We start from the raw sequence: 23,765 nt of genomic DNA, 5'->3' as shown, positions 1-23,765 counted from the left end.
AAACCCTTCATGGCCATGATTTATTTATATAAAATATATATAATATATATACTACTGTATATATACTATTACAACTTCTTGATTTAATAATCCATGTTCACCAATGATATTAATCTATAATTGTCCTTATCCTGATTTAGAGTTGATTATTTAAAAATGAGATGGGAGGCGTTCTCCTTCCACTTATGATGTACGAAGCCTCAAGAGAACATCACCCTCACCCTAGTAATGAAAAAATATAGACAATCTACAAAACTGTAGCTTTTCTTCAGTCCATCAGAGAGTTGAGGCCACTGTGTGAACTGAGTTCCAAAGAGTGGCGACAAGACCCTCGTAAGAAAGACGTGGCACATGAACGGCTTCCCTTTTGTCAAAGTGTGGGAGGAAGAGGTGACTGCCATAAACATGGGAAGAAAAAAGAGCAGCTAACGTTCTAACATTTTAGTGAATTCTTAAAGGCCAGGATGGACTATCGCGGAAGTTTAGAACAGGGCTTCTCAGCTTTGGCACTATTAACATGCTGGATAATGATTTGTCGTGGAAGGCTGTCCCATGAGTAGCAGGATTTTTAGCAGCATTCTTGGCTTCTACCTACCAGATACTAGTAGCACACCCTCTCCCAGTTGCGACAACCAAATATTTATTCAGACATTGCTAAATGTGCCTTGGGGGGCAAAACTGCTTTTGATTGAGGACCACTGGTGTTGACAATGGAAACCCAGGCACAGGAGTGTCTGCTCTCACGAGCTCTTTTCCACGGGCTTTCACCACCTACTAATGAGAAAGACAGGAGACAGAGAGAGCCTCAAATTAAAAACCAGAGCTTGCCAGCTTAGAACCAAAACATGACCCAAGGAATCTGTTGTCTCCTAGAAACTCACTTTAAATATAAAGAGATAACTAGGTTAAAAGTTAAAAGATGCAAAAAGGTATATCATGTTAGCACTAATCAAAAGAAAGCTGGAGGAGCTATATTAACCATCAAACAAAATAGACTTTAGAACAAAGAATATTACCAGGGATAATGAGGAATATTACATAATGAAAAAAGGATCAAATTGTCAAAAAGATGTAACTTACCTAAATGTGTAAGTGTCTAAAAACAGAGCTCCAAAATAAAGTAAAAACTGACTAGACTAGGAGAAATAGGAAATTCTGTATACTCACAGTTGAAAACTTCAACACACTCTTCTATCAGTAGTTGATAGAACAAGTAAATAAAAAAATCATTAAATATACGGAAGACTCAAACAACACTATTAACCACCTTGACCAAACTGGCATTTATAGGACGCACCTCTCAACAAGTTTTTCCCAAGCACACATGGAACATTCATCAGAGTAGATCGTATCTAAGGCCATAAAACAAATCCCAATGAATTTAAAATTTTACAAATATATTCTCTGGCCTCAACAGGATTAAACTGTAAGTAAACAACAAACATATTTAGAAAATCCCTAAATATCTGGAAATTAAACAACTCACTGCTAAGTGCTCATGCCTAAAAAAGAAGTCACAAGGGAAATTAGAAAATATTCTAATTAAATGAAAATGAAAACACAATGTATCAAAATTTATAGGATGCAAATAAGTTGAGTAGTTCTCTCTTTCTCTTTCCTCCAAAAAAGCTTGTATAAAAAATGATGATCCAGGCCAGGCACAGTGGCTCATACCTGTAGTCCCAGCACTTTGGGAGGCCAAGGTAGGAGGATTGCTTGAGCCTAGAAGTTTGAGACCAGCATGGACAATATGGCAAGACCCCATCCCCCAAAAAAAAAAAATTTAAATTATCCAGGCATGGTGGCATGCACCTGTGGTCCCAGCTACTTGGGAGGTTGAGGCAAGAGGATTGCCTGAGCTTGGGAAATTGAGGCTGCAGTGAGCTGTGATCACGCCACTGCACTCCAACCTGGGTGATAGAGCAAGACCGTGTCTCTTAAAAAAAAAAAATCCATTTGTGGTTTGTAAAAGACGTCTATAAAATCATCTCATCCTAGTGTTTTTATTGAGAGGGAACAGAGAGACAGAGTTTACCTATTGATTTAATTTTTTAATGATTTTTAAATTTTCTCCAGTTTCCTTGACGCCAGTCTGTTTATTCTCCCACTGATAAGGCTGCTCACAAGTTTGCTCTTTTAAGAAGGGAGGGTGACAAGGCGAAGAGGACCCTGCGGTGGAATGCAGGCCCTCACTGTGGACACAGCAAGGCCCAGCCTGCTCTCCATGGGATGATGGGAGACTCAGCCTTCTCTTAACGACTCAGCCATGTAAGTGTCCCATTTCCCAATAAAACCTACTCCTTTGCCTATTCTCTACGACATGGCATTCATCCACAACCCCGGACACACGAAAGACAGCAATGGAGAATGAACACGCCTCGCCAGTCATTATTTGTGTATTTTCTCTTTTCCTTGATCAGGTTTTCACAGAGGTTTGTCTATTTCACTATTCATTTTTAAAGAAATAGCTTTTAGTTTTGCTGATCATCTCTATTGATTCTTCTTCCTGTGGAGATAAGGGGATGGTAGAGGTGGGCCGATTGGGTGGTGTTGGTGGTGGTTGGTTTGGTTGGGTGGTTGTTTTACAGGCACCCTCCCACTCCTCTCTGGCAGCCTATCAGGCGTCCTCATCAGTGGCAACCAATGTTCCCAGTTTTTTATGTATCCTTCCAGAAAGATTTTGTGCAGGTGTTGGGAAATGTGTATTTATATACAGACATTCATAAATGGTACTTATGTAATTTTAACTCATTTTATAAAAGAACAGTATATTGTGCACACCGTTGTGCTCATTCCTTTTTTTACTTAGGGGATCATTATGAGTCACTGCATGCTGAAATCCCTCATTCTTTTTAATAATTTCAAGTAGTATTTATATATTATGGATGTTTATAATATGATTAATCTCTTTCTTTTATAAATAGTAGTGCAATTAATAGCCTTTGTCATTCATCATTTTGCTCATGAGCATCTGCAGGACAAATTGTCTTCATCCATTTGAGCTGATATAACACAATGCCAGAAACTGGGTGGCTTATATACAACAGAAATGTATTTTTTCGTGATTCTGGAAGCTGAGAAGTCCAAGATCTGGCAGATTTGGTATCTGGTGAGAGCCACCTTCTGATTCATAGATGGTGCCTTTTTGCTGTGTCCTCCTTTTGTGGAAGGGACAAACAAGCTCCCTTGGGCCATTTTATGAAGGCACTAATCTCATTCCTGAGGGTTCTCCCCTCATGACCTAATCACCTCCCCAAATAAAATTGTATCATATTGATTTGGGGAGGACACAAACATTCAGACTATAGCAAATAGGGAGAAGTGAAATGTGTAAATCAAAAGGTTTTTGTTGTTATATTAGACATTGCCAAATTGTCCTCCATAGATGGTTGTCCCAGTTTGCACTGCCACTAGCAATGTGTGAGAGGGCCTGTTCCATCACACCCTGAACAGTGGCTAATCCAATATTTAATCAATTTATTGGATCTTTATCAATCTGATAATTTTAAAATGATATCTCAACATAGCTTATAACTGCATTTCTTTCATTACTATTGAGATTAGCTTTTTTTTCATATATTTATGAACCATTTGGTTTTTTCTTTTCTGTGAACATTTATTCATATCTCTTGTCCATTTTTCCAAGGTTGTTGTCTCTTTCTTATTGATGTGTAGAGGTTCCTTATGCACTAAGAAAATTAGCCCTTAGCCTATAATGTAAGTTGCAAATACTTTCCTCTAGTTTGTTATTTGTATTTTAACTTTACTTACAAATAAAGTCTTCTTGGTGGATCCTTCCTGATATAATTATGTACTGTCCCCTTTTGTTCCCATTAATTCTTTTTTGCCTTAAAGTTTATATAATCTGATATTAATAGTTACTCCAGCTTTCTTTTGGTTAACAATTTCCCTGTATATCTTTTTTCATTCTTTTATTTGCAGTCTTTGCAATCACTTTTTTTTACTCCATGTCTTATAACCAGCATATAATTGAGTTTTGTATTCCTTTATTTAATCCAATCTGATAGTCATTTAATAGATGAATTCATCTATTTAGTATGGTTGCTGATAAATTTGAAATTATTTCTACGATATTTTTATTGTGTTTTCTGTTACCATCCACATTAGCTTACTAGGGCTGCTATAACAAATTACCACAAACTGGGTGACTTCAAACAACATAAATAATAAATTTATTATTTCAAAGTTTTGGAAGGTAGAAGTCTGAAATTAAGCTGTTGGTAGGTCTGTGCTGTCTCCAGAGGCCCTGGGGGAGATCCCGTTCCTCCCCTCATGCAGTTACTGGTGGCTGTTGGCATTCCTGCGCTCGTAGCTGCATCACTCCAGGCTCTGCCTCTGTCTTGACCTGGCCATCTCCTCCTCTCCCTATGTGTCACTCCTCTGTGCGTCTTTTATAAGAACATTTGCCATTGGACTTAAGGCCCACCCAGATAACCCAGAATGTTCTCATCTTGGGATTCTTAATTACATGTGTAAAGATCTTTTTTCCAAATAAAGTCTCATTTACAAGTTTCAGAGATCAGGATGTGGACATATATTTTGGGGGCCATTATTCAACCTACTACACATCATTTTTGTTCTATATCTTTGCTTCTTTTTTGTTACTCCTTTTTTGACTAATGTCAGATTGCTAAAGTTTTCTATAGTATATCTTTTTTATTTCTGCTTGTTCAGAAACTACGGATATTTACACTAATTTAGTAAGTACTCTGACTTAGACCCATAAAACTCTGACTTATACCCATATATACCCATAAAATTTTCTAATGAAATCCTATTTTTTTCAATATTTCTGTTATTTCATTTAAAAACACGAAAAGGTTAGGATACTTTCATTACTCATTGAATAATCCCTGACCCAATATTCTTTGCTATTTTGCCTAGAACTGTGGTCTCCAGCATTTTCAAATACTCAATTAATTAATTTTGAGCACACACCTGCAATGTAAGTATATCACGTATTTATAAACTACAGACATGCATTGCTTATCAACATATTATATAAATTATGAAATATACACATATGTATAATGAAATAGGATATAAAGATGAAAGTTCTAATATTTTCTTTTTGATTACCAGGAGACTATTTTGCTAACTGTCTGGGGTGCATACACCCTATTTTGAATACCATTTGTTTAGAAATGTTATTTTACTATGAGAAAAAATACAAAAAGTGTATTAAGAAATTTACTCTCAATCCTTAAGTGCATTTACTAAATTATTTTACAAAATTCAATCAATACCATTGCTTTTTGCTTCCTACTTCTTCCCTCTCAGTTGCCTTCACTCAGTAATTTAGTCTTCTAGATTATCCAGTAGGCATATTTCAAGCCTTTCAGTTTATTTTCTTTTCTTGTTTCATTTGCCTCTGTGCTACAGAATATCCTGAACTCTCCTCCAATTCACTTATTCTCTTTGACTTTTAATTTGCAAGTATTTGTTCTTTTTTCTAATTCTACTTTTAACTTAGCCGTAGACTGAAATGATTAAGCCTGTGGAATCAACCACTATTCTGCTTTGAATCCCTGTTCTACCAATGATTCCTGTGACAACTTGGGCAAGTTATTTCACCTCAGATCCCTCATTTGTATATGATGATAATAACAGTATCTATTTCATAGGACTATTGTTCTGATTAAATGAAATTTAATAACAATATATTTAAAGCATCTAGACTGGTGCCTGGCACTTATTAAGCACTTAATAAAGTTAGCTATTTTAATTTCTAATTTTTCAGAAATACAGCCAAAGAAGGTAGTTGATCCCCTCCTCTTCTGTTTTTCTTTCCCTCCCTCCCTTGAGGGCTGAAATTTTTATTCACATTTCATCTGTGGCTTTATATTGGAAACATTTTTGTGGGAGTATTTCTGTGTCTGTGTTTTGCAGGTTGAAGACCTGGAAACAAAGTCAGGACCAACTCTCCCCCTAATAACTAGAAAAACGACAAAATATTTTAATGTATTTGAAAGCATCAGAAAGCTACCAAAAGTTATTAGGCTTGAATCCTGGAGATCAACAGAAGAATGAGTAAATACAATGTGAAATATACACATAAAATGAAAAATTATACAGTATTAAAATGGAGTAACTAGATCTATATGCACTGACATGGATAAATTCAAAAACATTCGGTGAAAAAGTACAATATGCAAAATATTATTTGCAGTCTGATATTAATTATGTAAAACACCACACATACACTATGCATTTTCTGTAAGTACAATTTTTTTTTAGGTCTGGAAGGAAAAATACTAAATCCATGAGGGTAGTTAACACATTTACAGGGAGCAAGATTGAACAGGAGCATTTGTCCGATGGGACTTCACTGGTATCTACGATGTTCAAACTTGTAAAAGCCTGAACTATTTTTTGAAGGCTAAAATGAAGTTAGAGTGAAACAAATAATTATGATACACTTAGCTGTATGTGAACTAAGCTCCATTAGAAGCAGAAAGGAGGGATGATGCCCTGTTCCCTGGGGGGCTGGGCCAGGCTCTCCACAGTCCTGTCTGCTGTCAGGAATAGGAACCACAAGCAGGGGCCATTGGAACTGGAGATTGGCTTGCTAATAACAGTTATGCTATGACGGCATATTGTGTGCCTAATGATGTGTATATCCAGGGCTTTGGATTCATTATCTCACTTAATTCTTACAGCAGCCTTTTGAATTAAGTACTGCTATGATTCCCATTCAACAAATGAAAAAGCTAACGCTCAGTCAGGGTAAATAATTTCCCAAGTTACAAACTCGCAGGCGGTAGAGCTATGATTTTAATCCAGGCACATCCGACCCCTGAGCTCAGATTCCTGACCACCCCACTGCAATGTGTGTATTTGCTGGTAAGCTGAAGTAACATGTCCACACACATATCAGAAAGTTGAGATTAAATCAAACACAATCGCTATGTTTAGAGTATGTGGGATACTTATTCATTAACAAGATGCTGTCCTTATCCCCAGAAAGATGCAACTTACAGAAGCCTGCCCTCTGAGATTTAAACTAGTGAAAATAAATATTTAATGAATGAGAGTAGCTATCTAAAAAATTCACCTTAGGGAACAGATCAAAGCAGGAAGAGATCAGTTGATGCCACACTTCAATCAAGACGTCTGGGGTGAAGTCACATGAAGGCATGATTGCTAAGAGCAATTGGGATTTTAAAATGTTTATATTCTTTGATGCAGTGTTTCTACTTTCTGGAAAATATAGTAGGAGCATAATACTAACTACCTAAAAAGCTTTTTGCATAAATATATTCACACATAAAATGATTTACAATAGTAAAAATGAAAATCAGTCTAAATAGTCAGCACTAGTGAAATGGTCAGGAAAATGGACCTTGCATATGGTGGGAATTATGAGACACACACACTTGAATCCAGTGTAACCCCTTATGCCACTCAGACCCACTCATTCTCTCCCATTATATTGACTCTTATACTATATTAGAGCAATTCTGGGTTTGTTTTGTTTTTGTGTGCAGACAAGACACCCTCACTCCTTCCCTAAGAGGGAGATATAGGTCCAATCAGTCACAGTTGAAATCCCCTGGGATAATTCAAGAATGAGGTTCAGTGAAACAAGAGTCCTTAAAAGACATTCATCATCCATCATCTCTCTCCTGCACCACCCATGCTAAAATTCCCTTATCTCCTACCAGCATTTAGTCTCATGCAGGCTGATTGCCTGGTAGAGTAACCTAGCCCTTCAGGCCCCTGGTTCTCCCTGTGCTTAATGGGTTGCTGTAATTCCCATTGACTGTAATTATAGGACATAGAAGTACTGAGAGACATCCAAATACATTACCTGAATTTTGGAAATTCTTTTTACTGATCCTTTATACAGAATGAATTCTAGTTCTTCATGCTAATCAGAACTGATTACCCAACCAGTACAATAAAATAAATCCTTCCTTGGTTTACCTGTTCACTGTGGTCTGTGTCCATCCTGGAACCTGCTGACAGTAGCGGTGTGTCTACCACAAAAGCTCACACTAACTGCCTTCATTTCTCAACTCAAACTCCTATGAAGGGCCCAGGAAGCCTACCATGGCTGGTCCCTTCCCCTGTCTCTGCTCTAATCTACTTTCCTGCCGCATTCCTTCTCATTCACTACGCTCAGTCTCACTGGCCTTCTTTCAATTCCTGAATCCTGACAATTCCTTGTGTTTGCTTTTCCTTCTACCTGGACCATTCCTCTTACAGATCATTTAGGTCTCAGCTCCCATATCTTCTCCTCAGAGACCTTTTCTTGACCATCCTATGCAATGCTGTCCCCACCTCCCAGACACCTTCCCATAGAATCCCTCATAAAAGCAGGCCCGGGTGGTCAGGCATGCCCAGACATGTACTGAATCCTAGCAGAGTTTAGGCTCAAACAGGAGTACTCCTAAGAGTCCCTCCCAACCCTGCAGCACATGCATATGGAACCCTGTCTGCAGTGATTGGTCTATTGTCTCCACCTCCCAGACACTGCTCTGTTGAGGAATAATGGCTGAGAGTGTTCAGAATTGAAGGAAAATACCAAATCTCAAGCAATGTAATTAAAGACAAACACCAAATCTCAAGCAATGAATTTAATTAAAGACAAATCCATACTTCTACTGGAGACATCATAGTGCAATTACAGAACATCAAAGAGAAAGAATGACTTGAAAGAACTTCAAAAGTATTACTTCAGCAAGAAAGAATATGAATCATAAAGGGGAATGAGATGAATCATAAAGGGGAATGAGCAGTGGGCCAAGAGGGCAATAAAACATGTTGGCAAATCTAATATCGATGGATGATAAATCATAACTATTGAGAAGTTAAAAGCATGGAGGTCAGCTTGGGGAGTGGTGTGCACCTGTAGTCCCAGCTACTCAGGAGGCTGCCGTGGGGAGATGGCTTGTACCCAGGAGCTCACAGCTCCAGTGGGCGGGGATCGTGCTCTGCGTTTCAGCCTGGGCGACAGAGAGGGACCCTGTCTCTTAAAAACAAAACAAAACAAACCAAACAAACAACGAGTGGAGGAGGAACTAAAATTCTAGATGATATTCCACAATAAAGTTATATGAATTCCATATAATTCCATGATATGGAAGCTAGGGGGAAAGAGAATGTAGAGGGAAATTAAGTTCAGGCAGGACCGTTATGCTCATGGACTCTGGAAGGTCCTCTGCATGGGTAAGGTGTACGCTCTGTACTGTAGCAGGACGAGCTGCAGACAAAACCTCTGACACCGAGTTGTAGAAGGAAGGGCTTTATTCAGCTGGGAGGATCAGCAAGCTACTGCCTTAAAATCTGAGCTCCCCGAGTGCATAATTTCTGCCCCTTTTAAGGGCTCACAACGCTAAAGATTTCATATGGAAGGGTCGTGATTGATTTGAGCAAGTAGCGGGTACGTGACAGGGGCTGCATGCACTGGTGGTCAGAGAGAAACAGAACAGGGCAGGGAGTTTCACAATGTTCTTCTATACGATGTCTGGAATCTACGAATAACCACGGTTTCTAAGTTATGAGCTGATTTTTAACTACTGGGTTTAGGCCAGACACGCCCAGGCCTGGTTTCGGGCCTGGCGCCAGGCTGCCTGTCTTTGGTTTTATTTCCTTGTTTTTTCTTAAAACAGGTACTGAGTATAAAACAATATAAAACAATATGAGAGGGTCTCTCTCTTTCCTCAGTACCTTTGCTTTTGGTGTCTTTTCTTCTCCTCCATGGGCGCTGCCTGTGTTAGGATCCACTTCTCCTGTGACAAGAAGATGGAAACCCTTTGCCCCAATCGGAGTACACTCCATCCCCAACTTGCCCGCATTTCTTCACACTGATCACTGCAGACAATAGGGCTCCTTATGCATGTGCTACAGGTTGGGAGGGAACAGTTCGGAGCGCCCCTGCCTGAGCCTGAACTCTGCTAGGATTCAGTGCATGTCCGGGCATGCCTGGCCACAGGGCTTGCTTTTGTGAGTGATTCCATGGTAAGGGCACAAAAGAGCACTGGGCACTATGGCAGGTGGGAGCTGTGAGGGCTGGATTAAGAACACAGAACAATAAGATTCATCTTCTGGTCCAGACTCATGGCAAAAAGAGTGATAGGACTATTACCACCATGACCTCTGGGAGACACAGGGGTAGACTTCACTCTGTACTTGTGCCATGTGACCAAGTGTCCCATGAGCTGCCCAAGGTTAGAGATAACCAGGTCTATGCACATTTGTGTCTTTCCACAATGTCAGACTTTTACTGATGCTGTCTCAAACATAAAAGACATGAGCTACATGGAGTTCAGCGAGAAGGCAATCCTCCTTAGTACTTCTCATTCACTCAGTTGTCAGAGCCATGGGCACATAGGTCCAAGTCACTCCACAAATCAGTCATTATTGCAAACCATACATAATACTATTTGATCAATATGTAAATGTTATAAATTAAACATTCCACAACAAACAAAGTAACGTTTATCATCAAGAGAGAAGGGATAGAAAAAAACATTAATGAATCAGCCCAGGGCGACCAAAGTAGACAAAATAATCTTGTGGTCTGGCCTGCGGTAGCTGTTGGTCTTGCGAGGAAGAGTCTTTGATGCGGCAGAGCTTTGGGTGGCAGATGCCAGATGCATATCACAAGTGACAGCAAGACGGTGTCTCTAAGGTGGCCTTTTTGAGCAGGTGAGGACCGCTCTTTTAATGGCCACCCCAGAGTCCTCTGGTGAGAACTGATAGTGGAAGAGTGCGCTTAGTTATGTCCTTACCTGGTTAGATGTAGTCCTTATTGATCAGGCAAAATATCTGTTCTCTTTTGGCAAGGTGCCTTTTGAAATGTAAGGTGGAGTCTTTTTCTGAGATGGAGTTACTTATGTCACAGGAGATCTGTGCAAAGTGCCACACTTAAGACCACAGAGGGATTCTCTCCCATGGAATACAACTCTGTGGAGCACGAGTCCATTAAACATAGTTTATATTGACAACTGAGAGGACATGCAGGATGACATCAATAGGTGTGGTGGCTAGCTCCAAGACGGTTAGTGGTACCTGTCTCTTGGTATTCACACCCTTGTTCTCCCCACATTGTAACCATGGTTAATCTGTGCAACCAATAGCATATGGCAGGTGTGATGGCATGTCACTTCCAAGGCTAAGGCAAAAAGACATCATGGCTTCTTTCTTGCTCTCTTGAAGAGAGTAAGTTGCTGTGTCTTGTGCAGCCTATGGAGAAGCCTACTTGGTGAGAAACTGAGGGCTCTTGATAACAGACAGAGAGAAACTGAGGCACAGCCATGTGAGTGACCCTCTTGGAAGTAGCTCCTCCAACCCATCAAGTCTTCAGGTGACCACAGCCCTGGCCATCTTCTTGACTGCAACTTCACAGGAGACCCTGAGCTAGAACCACCCAGCTGAGCCAGTCCTCGATTCCTGACCTTCAGAAATTGTATGAGATAATAAACGTTATCTTAAGGCATTGTAGCAATAGATAACTGATAAAACAACATTCTTCTAGAACAATTTTAAACAAATGGAATTAAATGTAATAAATCTTGTATAAATATTGATAAAACTCTAAATGTGTGAAATGAAAGTAAATGTTTAATAATACTAAGATATATTCAATAGCATGGTGGGGAAAATGTATTATGCAGGAGATATATTGGGAGAATTTATGAGATTTATTTGGGGAACACTGATAATTTCTCACTCCCTCACCTCCAGGAAGAGAATAAGAAGCTACTTTCCAACATAAACCTATTGAGAGGGAACTTCCGGGGCACACTGAGAGAACTTGGTGTGTGTTCTCTGCAGCTGGGAAGGGGAGATCTTAGATTCCTGCCTAACTCAGGCCTGAGAAAGCTGAAGTTGCTTGTGGCCAAAAGACAGATGACCTGCATTTCCAGGATTTGTTGGAGGGTTGAAGGTTTTCCATAGAACAAATATTTGCCACTCAGCATAGGGAAAGCCAGGCTGGAACTCTTTTAAGTTCTTCCCAATAAGATCACATGAAGAGTAAAATTTGTTGGTGTATTGTGGACCACCAGATCAGGGCTGGTGGCAGAGTCAGGGGGTGGCAGCTGGACAAACAGAATCCATTGCCCACATCACAGGTCGTGTTGGGCTCTGCTGAACCCAAGGGTTACAAGAGTCTATTTTAGACATCGGCCAGGTCAAAAAGCAAGCCAAGTGAGAACCGTCCTGTCCTCTGACTATCTCTCTTCAACCCTGGTAGGAGAGGAGTTGAATGAAAGAGCAGAAGTCACTGCATCCTCGTTCCTAGATCACAGACTCTCTCACTGCTGGCCCTGGCTGGGGAGCAGCAGGGAGAGGAGAGGGAGGAGTCTTACCTATGGATGAAGTGTGAAGCATTGATTATTATCTTGGCTAGACATCTCTTCTAAGTTTTTTATTATGAGAATTGTTGAACATAAAGAAAGGTGTCCATCACCTAAATGTAATGATTGTTACTGTTTTGCATATTTGCTTCATCTTGTTTTTGCTGAAATGTTGGGGTAGATTGAAGATGTGGTGTTTCACATTTCTGGATACTTCAGACTGCCTCTTCAGAGACTAAGGATGTTTTCCTGCATGCCACAGCAATGCTGTGGGATTAATGATGATTTCTTGGCATCTCCTGGTACTTGTACATATGTGGGTTTCCTAACTGTCTCTAAGGTATGTTTTCATATATAATTGGCTTGTTCATGCCCAGAAAGAAAAACTGGATACTTAACATCTAAACTGAGGCTGTTAATTTATGACTTAAAGTGACTCAGAACTGTGCCCAAAGAAAAACCATAATAATTTTATTCAGGAGTGGAGGAATTTTATCCCTGCTGAAAAAAGCTGAAAGATACAACAGAAAACCAGAGGAGAATGTGTATTCTCACAATTTCAAAAACAAGAAAAGTTTATGTCTTGTAAGGTGACAGGCACTGCTGGAAAGATGCTGTAATAAGTTTATTCATGTCTTTGAAACCCAGATGTTTCAAAACTGCACGGGAACCTTATACATTGCTGATGTGCATGCAAATTGGTGCAAATTCTATGCAGCGTGCTGTGGCTGAATCTATCAAAATTTTTAAAGCATACATTCTTTGATACAACAATCCCTTCCTATAAATAAATTCCTACAGAATTTGTTCTGTACGTATCCTTACCAGTGAAATAACAGTAAAAGGATTTGCCTTGCAGCATTGTTTGTAATAGCAGAAAATTGGAAACTATCTTAAAAGACCATCAGTGAGGGACTAGTTGAATATATGGTTGTATATATTATTATTTTTGTGATATATTACGTGTGTGTGTGTGTGTGTGTGTGTGTATGGTGTCTTAGCTCAGGCTGGCATAACAAAATACCATGACCTGGGTGGGTTAAACAGAAGATATTTCTTTCTCCCAGTTCTGGAGACTGGAAAGTTCAAGATCAAGGTTCCTGCTGCTGGGGTTTCTGATGAGTTCCTGGCTTGCAGACTGCCATCTTCTGGCTGTGTCCTCACATGACAGATAGAGAGCTCTTGTGTCTCCTCTTAATAAGCCTTATTCTAGGCATCACCCTTATGACCTCATTCAACTTTAATGACTTCCTCCTCTACATACAGTTACTTTGGGTGTTAGGACTTCAACATATAATTGGGGTGGGAGTCACAATTCAGTCCCTTGCTTGTGGCATGGTATTCCACAACAGAAATGCAATAGAATAAGCTAGCAGAAAGAATGAGGCTATATGTACAGATAGACTGTGAAGTGGAAAACAGCAAAGAACAGGATGAGGTGCTGAGTGCATGAGCTGAGTGCCCACATTTGCCCTCCTTATCCACTCTTGGCCCTTCCCCACCTGTTCCCTGCCCCAGAGTGACCTCTTTAAACTGCATCAATAGACTCTTGTACTCTGCCTCAGGTTGAGTTCAACCCATGAGGTGCTGCAGCAAAAGATCAGAGGGAGGAGAGGAACGACAGGTGATTATGCCCCTGAACCTCCCTGGAATGCTCCTCCGCTGGCTGTGTTGCTCACACTATGTCACCGTGCCCTCTCACTCAACTGTTGCTGGCTTTGGGCTTTTCCTATACCTTGGTAAAAGCCCATTTATTAAACTCTACTCAAATGACTCACTTTATGTGTGCCATCTGTTTTCTGTCAGGACTCTGGTTGAATCAGTACGTTAGCATTTGTGTTTTTTAAAAAAGACAACTGGTACGTATGTTTGGAGGGTAGGGTACATGCACTTATTTATGCTTAGAATATCTCTGGAAAAATGCAGAAGAAACTAGTAACAGTGGTTGCCTAGAGGGAAGGAAACTGGGTGGCTGGGAATAGGGGGAGAAGAGGAAGGGATATTTATGTTTGCCGCACCTTTTTTGTTCCTTTTAAATTTTGTACTCTATGTATGTATTACTTATTCAAAAATGAGGCTTGATTTAATTATTTAAAAATTAAAAAACAAAAACCTCAGAGGGACTTGGTGCCAGAAGGCTTCACAGGCAGCCGTCCCTGTAGCACCAGGGTACCTCCCTCCCGAGAGGCGCCTGCCTTTCCTGGCAGATACTCCAAGCTACCAACTAAACAAAAACACAAACAAAAGCATAATTAACAGGCTTCTTCCACTCTGCACTATGTAGATGAGAAGTGCAATGTTCTGAAAAACTTTGGTGCATTAACTCAGACTATATGCTGATACTTATTGGCAGGCAAGAGGTTCCTACTAAAGGCAGTAATTCATAACCACCATGAGCATGTGTGCTGACCACACATTTGTCCCTCCCCTGGTGGAGGTCAGAGCCACAGTGACCAGGATAGAGCCTGCTGGGGATTTTCACTTAGGCCCACCCTCCAATCCCGCTCTGACATCTTTGCCACACTAGGGACTCAAAACCACCGATGGCCTGGTTGAGCAACAGTAACACATCAGGGGGTCAAGCTTGGAGACCACACAGGAAGGCCTTATCTACTTCCTTTGGGCTTGGCTCTTTCTCCTGCTCCTCAGCTATGGCCGACCCATTATTTAGCAACATCTCTATTTTTATCATGCTCATTATACTGCAGTGCTCTTCATTTTCATCTCGTTATTGTTGGCGGGGTCATCCAGCGGCTTTGTCACCCAGGAGACAGGGAAGGAGGCTGCACACTCAGCTCTCTTCCCCAGGCCTGGCTAATCCATCATCTGACAATACATTGTTAGATGTCTGTCTTCTGGTTGTAGGGTGGCCACCGGAGCCTGTCAGTCCTTCCAGTTCTTCTTCCTGCCAGAGATGTCTAGTTTAATCAGCTCCCTGCATCGATCCTTCCCTGCTTAGACAGAAAAACATATCTATATTTTATAGAGAGATACGTAATTGATAGAGAAAACAGAACATGCATGCAAATCCTTTGTATGACTCTTTTGGGGGAGTAGTGTCTCGAAGTAACTGACTGCAGTATTGGAAGCATATAGGCTAGAATCACTCCTGCCCTAAAGAACACATGTTGCTGCTACTTCCCCAGCTAACATGACACGAGGGCTGTGGATAGAAGTCCCCAGGACATTTTTGTAAAACGGCTACCATAATTTTGCCCCAGTTCTGCAGCATCGCAAAACTGGTTAGGATCTCAAGGAGGTGACCACAGGAAAGGAGTGGACTGGGCACTGCTGTCAGGGGAATTGATATCCATTGTCTCCACCTGAGGGCCCTGCCCCTCTCTCCTCACATTCTGCTCTCCAGCCCCATAGCGGAGATATAGGGCTCTAAGTCCCAAGCCCTCCCACCCCGTGCCTTTTCTCATATGGTATATCTGCTAGAACTGCTTCTTCTTATCCTGTGAAACCCAGATCTCCACTGCTGCCTCTTTGGTGAACACTTCCTGGATCCCTACCCTACACCCATCCATACCCCTCCAGCAAATCAAAACCCACTTTCCTCTGTGGTCCCATAGCACTTTGCTCCTGGAATTGTTGCAGTTGGTTGTCCACTGTCTGACTCTCCCATTGCTTGTACATCATCAGATTTTGCTGGGTACCTAATGCACAGAACATAGCTTAACTGAATAGTACTACATCCAGAATGCTAATTAGAGATACTTACATAAAGCACTGTCTTAGTCAGTTTGGGCTGTTATAACTATTGGGTGGTTTAAACAACAAACATTTATTTCTCACACTTTTAGAGGCTGGCAGTCTTGGGTTCTTGGTGAGATCCCTCTTCCTGGTGAACAGACAGTTGCATCCTTATTGTGTCTTCACAAGGTAAAGAGAGCTGTGGTCCCTTCATCCCCTTATAAGGGTTACCCATCATGCACACTCCACCCTCACAAACTCATCTAAACCTATTTACCTTCCAAAGACCCCCCACTTCCAACTACCATCACACTGGGGATTAGGACATCAATATATGAATTTTGGAGGGACATAAACAGCTCAGAGCAAGCATCTAACAATTTATGGTTTGCTTTTGGGCCAGGCACTGTGCTGAGAACTTCACAGGTGCTGTCTCACTTAATCCTCACCACAAGCTACAGTCTCCCCATCCAGCAGCTAGAAGACCAGGGCTAGAAGAGGGTAAGTAACTTAGTCAAGGCCACATGGCTAGAAATGATAAGCAGTTGGACTTACATCCAAGTCTGACTCCACAGCATTTATTTCTTAAACTTTTTAAATCCAAAAATAATACCTGCATATGGTAAAGAATAAAAAAAACCTAACTCCCTTGAAAGATAAAAAGTAAGTGTCCCTGCTACCCAGATCATCAACACTTCTCCCAAAAGCAATCACTGTTGTCAACTCCCTTTTTCTTTCTAAAATTAGTCTAAATTTAGTCTATACATATACTCTTCTGTTTGCTTTCACAAAGTAGCATATGCTAGATATTCTTCTACACCTTGCTTTGTTTTCACTTTACTTATATCTTGGAGATTGTTTCATTATCAATGGCTACAGATCTAGCCTCATTCTTTTTAACAAACGCAGAGTATTCTATAAACGGATATGCTATAACTTATTTAATCAACCCCTGTCAATGGGCATTCAGTGGTTTCCCATCTTTTGCCATTATATTGGGGCTCTAAAGTGTATCCTTGTCCATAAGTCCCGGCACAAGCTCCATTGCATTTAAATCTTTGCTCCCTCTGGAACTTTTGGCATAATAAATGAGGTTCAGAATCAGTAAAGCATGTGCTTTTGACCACTTACACTCTGCGATGCCAAATATCTTACCTGGTGCATAGCAGATGCTTGTAAATGGTTACCAGTAACAATGGCAATAGTGATACTCACAGCAGCATCCAAGGCAGCACAGCCTCAGGGAACGCTGTTGGATATATGAAGAGGCCATTAGTCCACAGCATTAAGGAGGGCTACCTGGAAGTCTTCTAACCCTCAGTAAGACGAGGACCTAATAGTCACTTACCCATCAGAATGAATGGGTTTGCAGAACTTTCCTGAGAGTAATTTTTGACATGGGGAGGGAAGAAAGACATCACAAGAATATAGTGATGGGATGCAGCCGAAGGGTGCTGACACAGGATGGAGGAGCTTCTGAAGGCACACTCTTGGTGATTTGTTTAAGGAACTCCTAGTGAACAGTTCAGAAGAACCGCTGTCTGCACAATATTCAGTGGATGCAGACTAACAGGGATGGCCAAGCACCAGAGGAAATGGAGGCAGGTACTTGTGTTAGGAGAGGTGATGGGCAAGGAAACAAAGCCAGCAGGGGCCACACCAGACATCTGAACACAGAACGGACCCTTTGGTTGCATGACAACACACAGGGCTTATGGCAAGCAGTAAGAGGCTCCTTTTGGGGACTGGGTGATGAGACACCTTCACTCCCTAGACAGTTGGCACACACAATGCAAAGCAGATGCTGTTCTTCAGCTTCGGGGTTGATGGGAACAAACAAATCCCCTGCTGGGTGGAGGTTGGGGTGTCACAGAGAATAACCGATCAGTAGGGTGTGTGTGTCCCCATACTTGGTAGGAAGACTTGGTATTAAGACATCGTAATAACAGCTAATATCAATCATAAACCAGGCCCAGATGTTAATTCATTTCCTTCTCTCAACACCCCTACAAGCGTACTCCCATTTTACACATGAGAAAACTGAGTCACAAAGAAGTTGACCCTCTAGAATTGGAGTCATATAACTTGTGTCTATTATCAAAATTTGGATATCAGTTTGGCTCTGAGGGATGCACTTACAAATGGCTGGTTGTCCCCTAAGATGTGGTCTTCACAAGGAGGGCCCCCAGCAGGGTGATCAGGCTTTAGGTCATGCCTGTGCCTTTTATAAGTCACTTGGCCCCACTCCAGGGACGGGCAGATGTCAGTGCTGCTCTGCTCCTTCCTGGTCCTCCTGGATGAAGATTACAGTGAAGGCACAAGCTGCTTCTCTGAATAATGCAACCATGGAATAGTGGGAGTAAGAGCACTGGACAGAGAGTCAGGAAGCCCAGGTCAGCAGATGGATGAGAGAGCCTAGGAGGAAGGAAGGAGATGGTCAAGCCTTCTGACCCAGCTCTGCAGGAAACCAGCTATGGGCTGAACATAGAGGTCCCCAGATCCATCCGTGTTAAGCAGGCTCCAGTAGGAGTCAGCAAATGCAGGGGTCAGAAAGGGAGGGTGTAGCAGGCCTCTGGCCTCACACCAAAGTCTACTGATTAGATGAGCCAGGACGTGCCATCACAGGGATCACAGCTTGCTTCTGCTTCAACTTCTTAGCAAGCTCTTGCCTCCACCATCCTGAGAGAGGTGGGCTGACTCCTGTGAAAGGCACTTGGGTCATCTTTCAGGGGAATGCTCCTTCCTCCTCCCTGCCCCACCCCCTACCCAGGGCTAGATGGATTTGCTGTGCTCTGATTTTACCATGTCTCCAGACACCTACCAGCTGGCCTGGCCAGGGACAAGCAAAACATGAAGTCAGAAAAGAACAAAGCCAATTTCATTTAGCAGTCTAAGACCTTGACTTCACCAGCCCCAGCCCCCCACTCCCACACCCATCTCTAGCTCACTGCTCAGACAGAGGGAGTGCCCCTTCATCAGCTGCACTTGTGAGAACCACAGTGTCTTCGGGTCCCTGTGCTAGCTCTCATCTGAGGGGTGCTTTGAGCTGTCCTTCTACCCCCGCAGGTTGTCATGGTGACTGCCGCTCAAACTCTCCATTGGACAGAGCAGCAGATTGTCTCCATGGTGATCAAAAGGATCTGTGAAGAAAGGATGTTTGGCCTTGGAAACAAACTCATGTTAACACTCCTGGGAAATAAGCCTCTTCCGGGGGCATCAGAAGAGATTCTCTTCCTTGTGACACAGTTCTTCAGCCATTCCACTGGCCCAGAAAGCTTAGCTTTCTAACGGTTGATGCCATCATCTGTGTTAACATTCTAGCTATAGAGGATGCCAACTCCAGATTCCTGGCTGTGCCAAGGAAAACTTGCAAGTCAGGAAAGTATAGCTGAGATGCTGAAAAGCACCTGCCCTTTCAGTGCTCTGCGGCAGCGCCCCCTGCACACCTTCCTCCCCAGTCTCTGTGGAGCCTGGCTTCACTCCCACTCTGACAAGACGCTGGGCCCACTTCTTCCTGATAGGGTGTGAACTGATACAGCTGAAAACAATGCTCTTCCATCACCCCGCCTCAAAACATGTGAATTTTAGGAGAACCTTTGATAACAAAACAAACAAGTCTCTACTGTTGCCCAGCAGTCTCTGGTAGATATTTTTCTGCCCCATGTACGCATATTTCTTTTCTATCTTTCATACCTTGAATCTTGGCTGTTGCACAATTAAAGCTCACAGTATAGCAGGGAGGTGGCTAGGGCTCTTTGAAACACGTAGCCCCTTGCTAATCTAACACTTGCACTCCTGGAATCAGGCTGAGCTAGGTCAAAAGAGATTGGCTTTCCTCCCTTTGCCTTTCAGGCAGGAACCATTTCCCTACCTACCTCAGGCAGCCCACAACTTCTTGTCTCTCCCTATCAATACTTGCTTTCAAAGAAGCATCAGAAACCCATTCACACCTGAATGTGGCTAATAACAGATTAAAGTATATTCTCCCCCAGGGAAATCAGAGATTAAATTGTAAGGAATAATTCTTAAGTGGAATTTAGGCACCAGCTCAAGGATCCGTGCTACAAGAGTACAGTTTGAACTTTACTCTTAGAAAGAAAAAGAAATTACATGGGTCTCCTTTTCTCCAAAGCATTTCTTTTTTTTTTTTTTTTTTCTTTTTTGAGATGGAGTCTCGCTCTGTCGCCCAGGCTGGAGTGCAGTGGCGCAATCTTGGCTCACTGCAAACTCTGCCTCCCGGGTTCATGCCATTCTCCTGCCTCAGCCTCCCAAGTAGCTGGGACTACAGGCACCCGCCACCATGCCCAGCTAATTTTTTCGTATTTTTAGTAGAGATGGGGTTTCACCGTGTTAGTCACGATGGTCTCGATCTCCTGACCTCATGATCCGCCCACCTCGGCCTCCCAAAGTGCTGGGATTACAGGCATGAGCCACCATGCCCAGCCTCTCCAAAGCATTTCTTTACACTTGCAGACTCCCTTGGGTGACAAAGGGAGTTGGTTTTGTTTCAGCTCCTATTTCGAAAACCTAGGATGTGATTTGTCATAAAATTCTGCCACACTGAAGCTAGATATAGCAGCACACTAAGAGAACTCTACCTCCACTGCCCAATGGCACTGCTTCCTTCCCGGCTGCCTGGCCCGAGGGCACAAGCATGGTGGTACTCACCAGCATATTCAAGTGGGGCAGCCCACCATAGGCAGCCACTCCCCCAGCTGCCTCCTCGTCTTCACCTCCTCTTCGTGACCCTGAGTTTCTCCTAGGATGCCTCACTCGCTAAAAGCAAATCAAAAAGAATTTTTCAGATACACCTAAGTTCGAGTATGAGCTTCGCCACTGATGTCACTGAGTGACTGTCTGCTTGAATTTCTCCAAAAGTAGAGTATAAGACAGGTAAATCCTTTGTGATGTGGCTTTGGGGGCAGCAGGGAGGGGACAGGGAGAGAGATTCAGGTCAGCAAACAGAGCTAATATCAATAAGGATGCAGTGTGGGGTCGCTGCTGTGGGCAACAGGAATCAATTCCACCAGGACCCACTGAGAAATTAACAGAATGTCTTCCTGCCCATGGGAGGAAAACTATTCTCTGTCCCGTGATCGTTAACCCTGTGCTTCTGACTGGTGCGTGTTTGAGGTGAGTCTTGGCTCCCTGGGAACCATCCACCTGGGCTGAGCTGGGGGCGCCGGAGGGATGACCACGCTTAGGCAGGTTACCAACCGTTTCCAGAATCTAGGTTCTTCACAGGCAACCTCTGCCTCACAGAGCTGTTATAACCTATAAATGAGAGAACTCCTGAGACACTGTTAGCACAGTGCCTGACCCAAAATAAAAGCTCAATAAATAGCAGCTACTATTCCAGTGCTGCGACTGGAGATGTGGGAGCGCCTCTGTTGAGCCCTAAGGCTCTGAGAGTCTGTAGTCCCCACCCCACCCCCATCTCTCCGGCAGGATCCAGATGGGTAGGACTGGAAGTGACACAGGAAATGGCTGCTGAGGAAGCAAACTGATTTCCAGATCTAGGAAACTCCAACAAGTTTTTGCTTATTTCTCAAAAGAAAGACAACCCCAGTAGGGCCTGGAGTGCATGAGGCAGAGAGGTCTGTAGCTCCGGAGTGGCCAGGTGGGTGGAATCCTCCACTTTTTCAAAGAAGGAACAGTTTTCTTATATGGTTTGCCACTGCCCATGCACCAGGCTGACCCTTCAGAAGAGGAATTCATTCATTCAGAATTCATTCATTTATTCAACAAACCTTCACTTCCTATGTGCCAAGCTCCTTGTTGGAAGCAGGGCCTTCAGAAATGAAAGGTAATCCCCAAGCTAAGAACAGAAAGGTATGGCAATGATGCCCATGCACTATAACAAGTGCCACATTAGAGGCTGCCCTGGAAGGTGAATTCCACCAAAGGGAGCAGCCTGTAAAGGTTTCTCGACAAGAAAGGACACAGCACTTGGCACTCATGAGGCCCTATAAGTCATTCAATGGGCATCAGTGATGCTCCTAAGGACAAGTAATGTTTACTTAAAAAAAAAAAAAAAAAATTTATAGACTGACCAGGGAAGCAGAGGTCAGGATCTAAGAGTTGTCTGCCACACAAGGGAATTTGGCCTCATCCTAAAGCTGATGGAAAGCCACACCAAAGAATGTATTCAGTACCCCTCAGTCCATCCCCCCTGCTGTGGTTTGAATGTGTCTCCTCTAAAATTCAGGTGTTGAAACTTTTTTTTTTTGAGACAGAGTTTCGCTCTTGTTGCCTAGGCTGGAGTGCAATGGCACGATCTCAGCTCACTGCAACCTCTGCCTCCCAGGTTCAAGTGATTCTCCTACCTCAGCCTCCCAAGTACCTGGGATTACCTGCATGTGCACCACGCCCCGCTAATTTTGCATCTTTTGTAGAGACCAGGGTTTCACCATGTTGGTCAAGCTGGTCTTGAACTCCTAACCTCAGGTGATCCACCCACCTCAGCCTCCCAAAGTGCTGGGATTATGGGTATGAGCCACAGTGCCCGGCCAGGTGTTGAAACTTAATGGCCAGTGTGATGGTATTGATGTGGGACTTTAAGAGGTATTTAGGTCAGGAGGACTCCTCCCCTTATGAATGGGATTAAGGCCCTTATAAAAGGGGCTTCACAAGCATTCAGCTCTCTTGCCCTTCACTCCTGCCCTGTGAAGACACAGCGTTCCTCCCCTCCAGGGGATGTAGCACCGAGGAGCCATCTTGGAAGCAGAGAGACCAGGTCCTCTGTAGCCAGCACCTTGATCTGGAACTTCCCAACCTCCAGAACTGTGAGAAGCTGTCTTTTACAGATTTCTCCATCTCAGGTATTTTGTTGTAGCAGCACAAATGGACTAAGACACCCCTCATTGTCATAAATGCTGCAACTTCTACATCAACAGTGATGTTCTAATCTATAAATGAAGACAGAATCAAAAGCAAACAATAGGCCTCTTTGCAAATAAACTTTTGGTAGCTGTTTAAAATCACCACAAACAACCAAGACCTTTCTTCCCTTGCCTTTGCTAATTGAAAATTTTTGGCCAAGCACAGTGGCTCACGCCTGTAATCCCAGCACTTTGAGAGGCCAAGGCAGGCAGATCACTTGAGGCCAGGAGTTCGAGAACAGCCTGGCCAACATGGTGAAACCCCATCTCTGCTAAAAATACAAAAATTAGCTGGGCGTAGTGGTGCGCATCTGTAGTCCCAGCTACTCAGGAGGCTGAGGCATGAGAATCATTTGAAACTGGGAGGCAGAGGTTGTAGTGAGCTGAGATGGTAGCACTGTACTCCATCCTGGGAGACAGAGCAAAACTCTGTCTCAAAAAAGAAATGAGAAGAAAATTGTTCATACACTATCCTGAGTAATCTTTATCCTTTCACTAAGAAAGTTCATAGCATTGCTGTGGAGTCCCAGGTACAATACTGTGATGATTAATACTGAGTGTCAACTTGATTGGATTGAAGGACACAAAGTATTGATCCTGGGTGTGTCTGTGAGGGTGTTGCCAAAAGAGATTAACATTTGAGTCAGTGGGCTGGGGAAGGTAGATCCACCCTTAATCTGGTGGGCACAATCTAATCAGCTTCCAGCAAATATAAAGCAGGCAGAAAAATGTGAAAAGGAGAAATGGGCGTAGCCTCCCCCAGTCTACATCTTTCTCTCATGCTGGATGCTTCCTGCCCTCAAATATTGCACTCCAAGTTCTTCAGTTTTGGGACTGACTGGCTCTCCTTGCTCCTCAGCTT

The 23,765-nt window shown here is 42.7% G+C and overlaps 1 pseudogene; it reads right to left on the bottom strand.

Moving 5' to 3' along the window:
* Positions 1 to 23,765, bottom strand: part of LOC112628371 — a 59,570-nt pseudogene that overhangs the window by 26,395 nt on the left and 9,410 nt on the right.

Source organism: Theropithecus gelada, chromosome 7b (genome assembly GCF_003255815.1).
Source record: "Theropithecus gelada isolate Dixy chromosome 7b, Tgel_1.0, whole genome shotgun sequence".
Lineage (NCBI taxonomy): Eukaryota > Metazoa > Chordata > Mammalia > Primates > Cercopithecidae > Theropithecus > Theropithecus gelada.
This window is presented reverse-complemented; position numbering and strand designations above follow the sequence as displayed.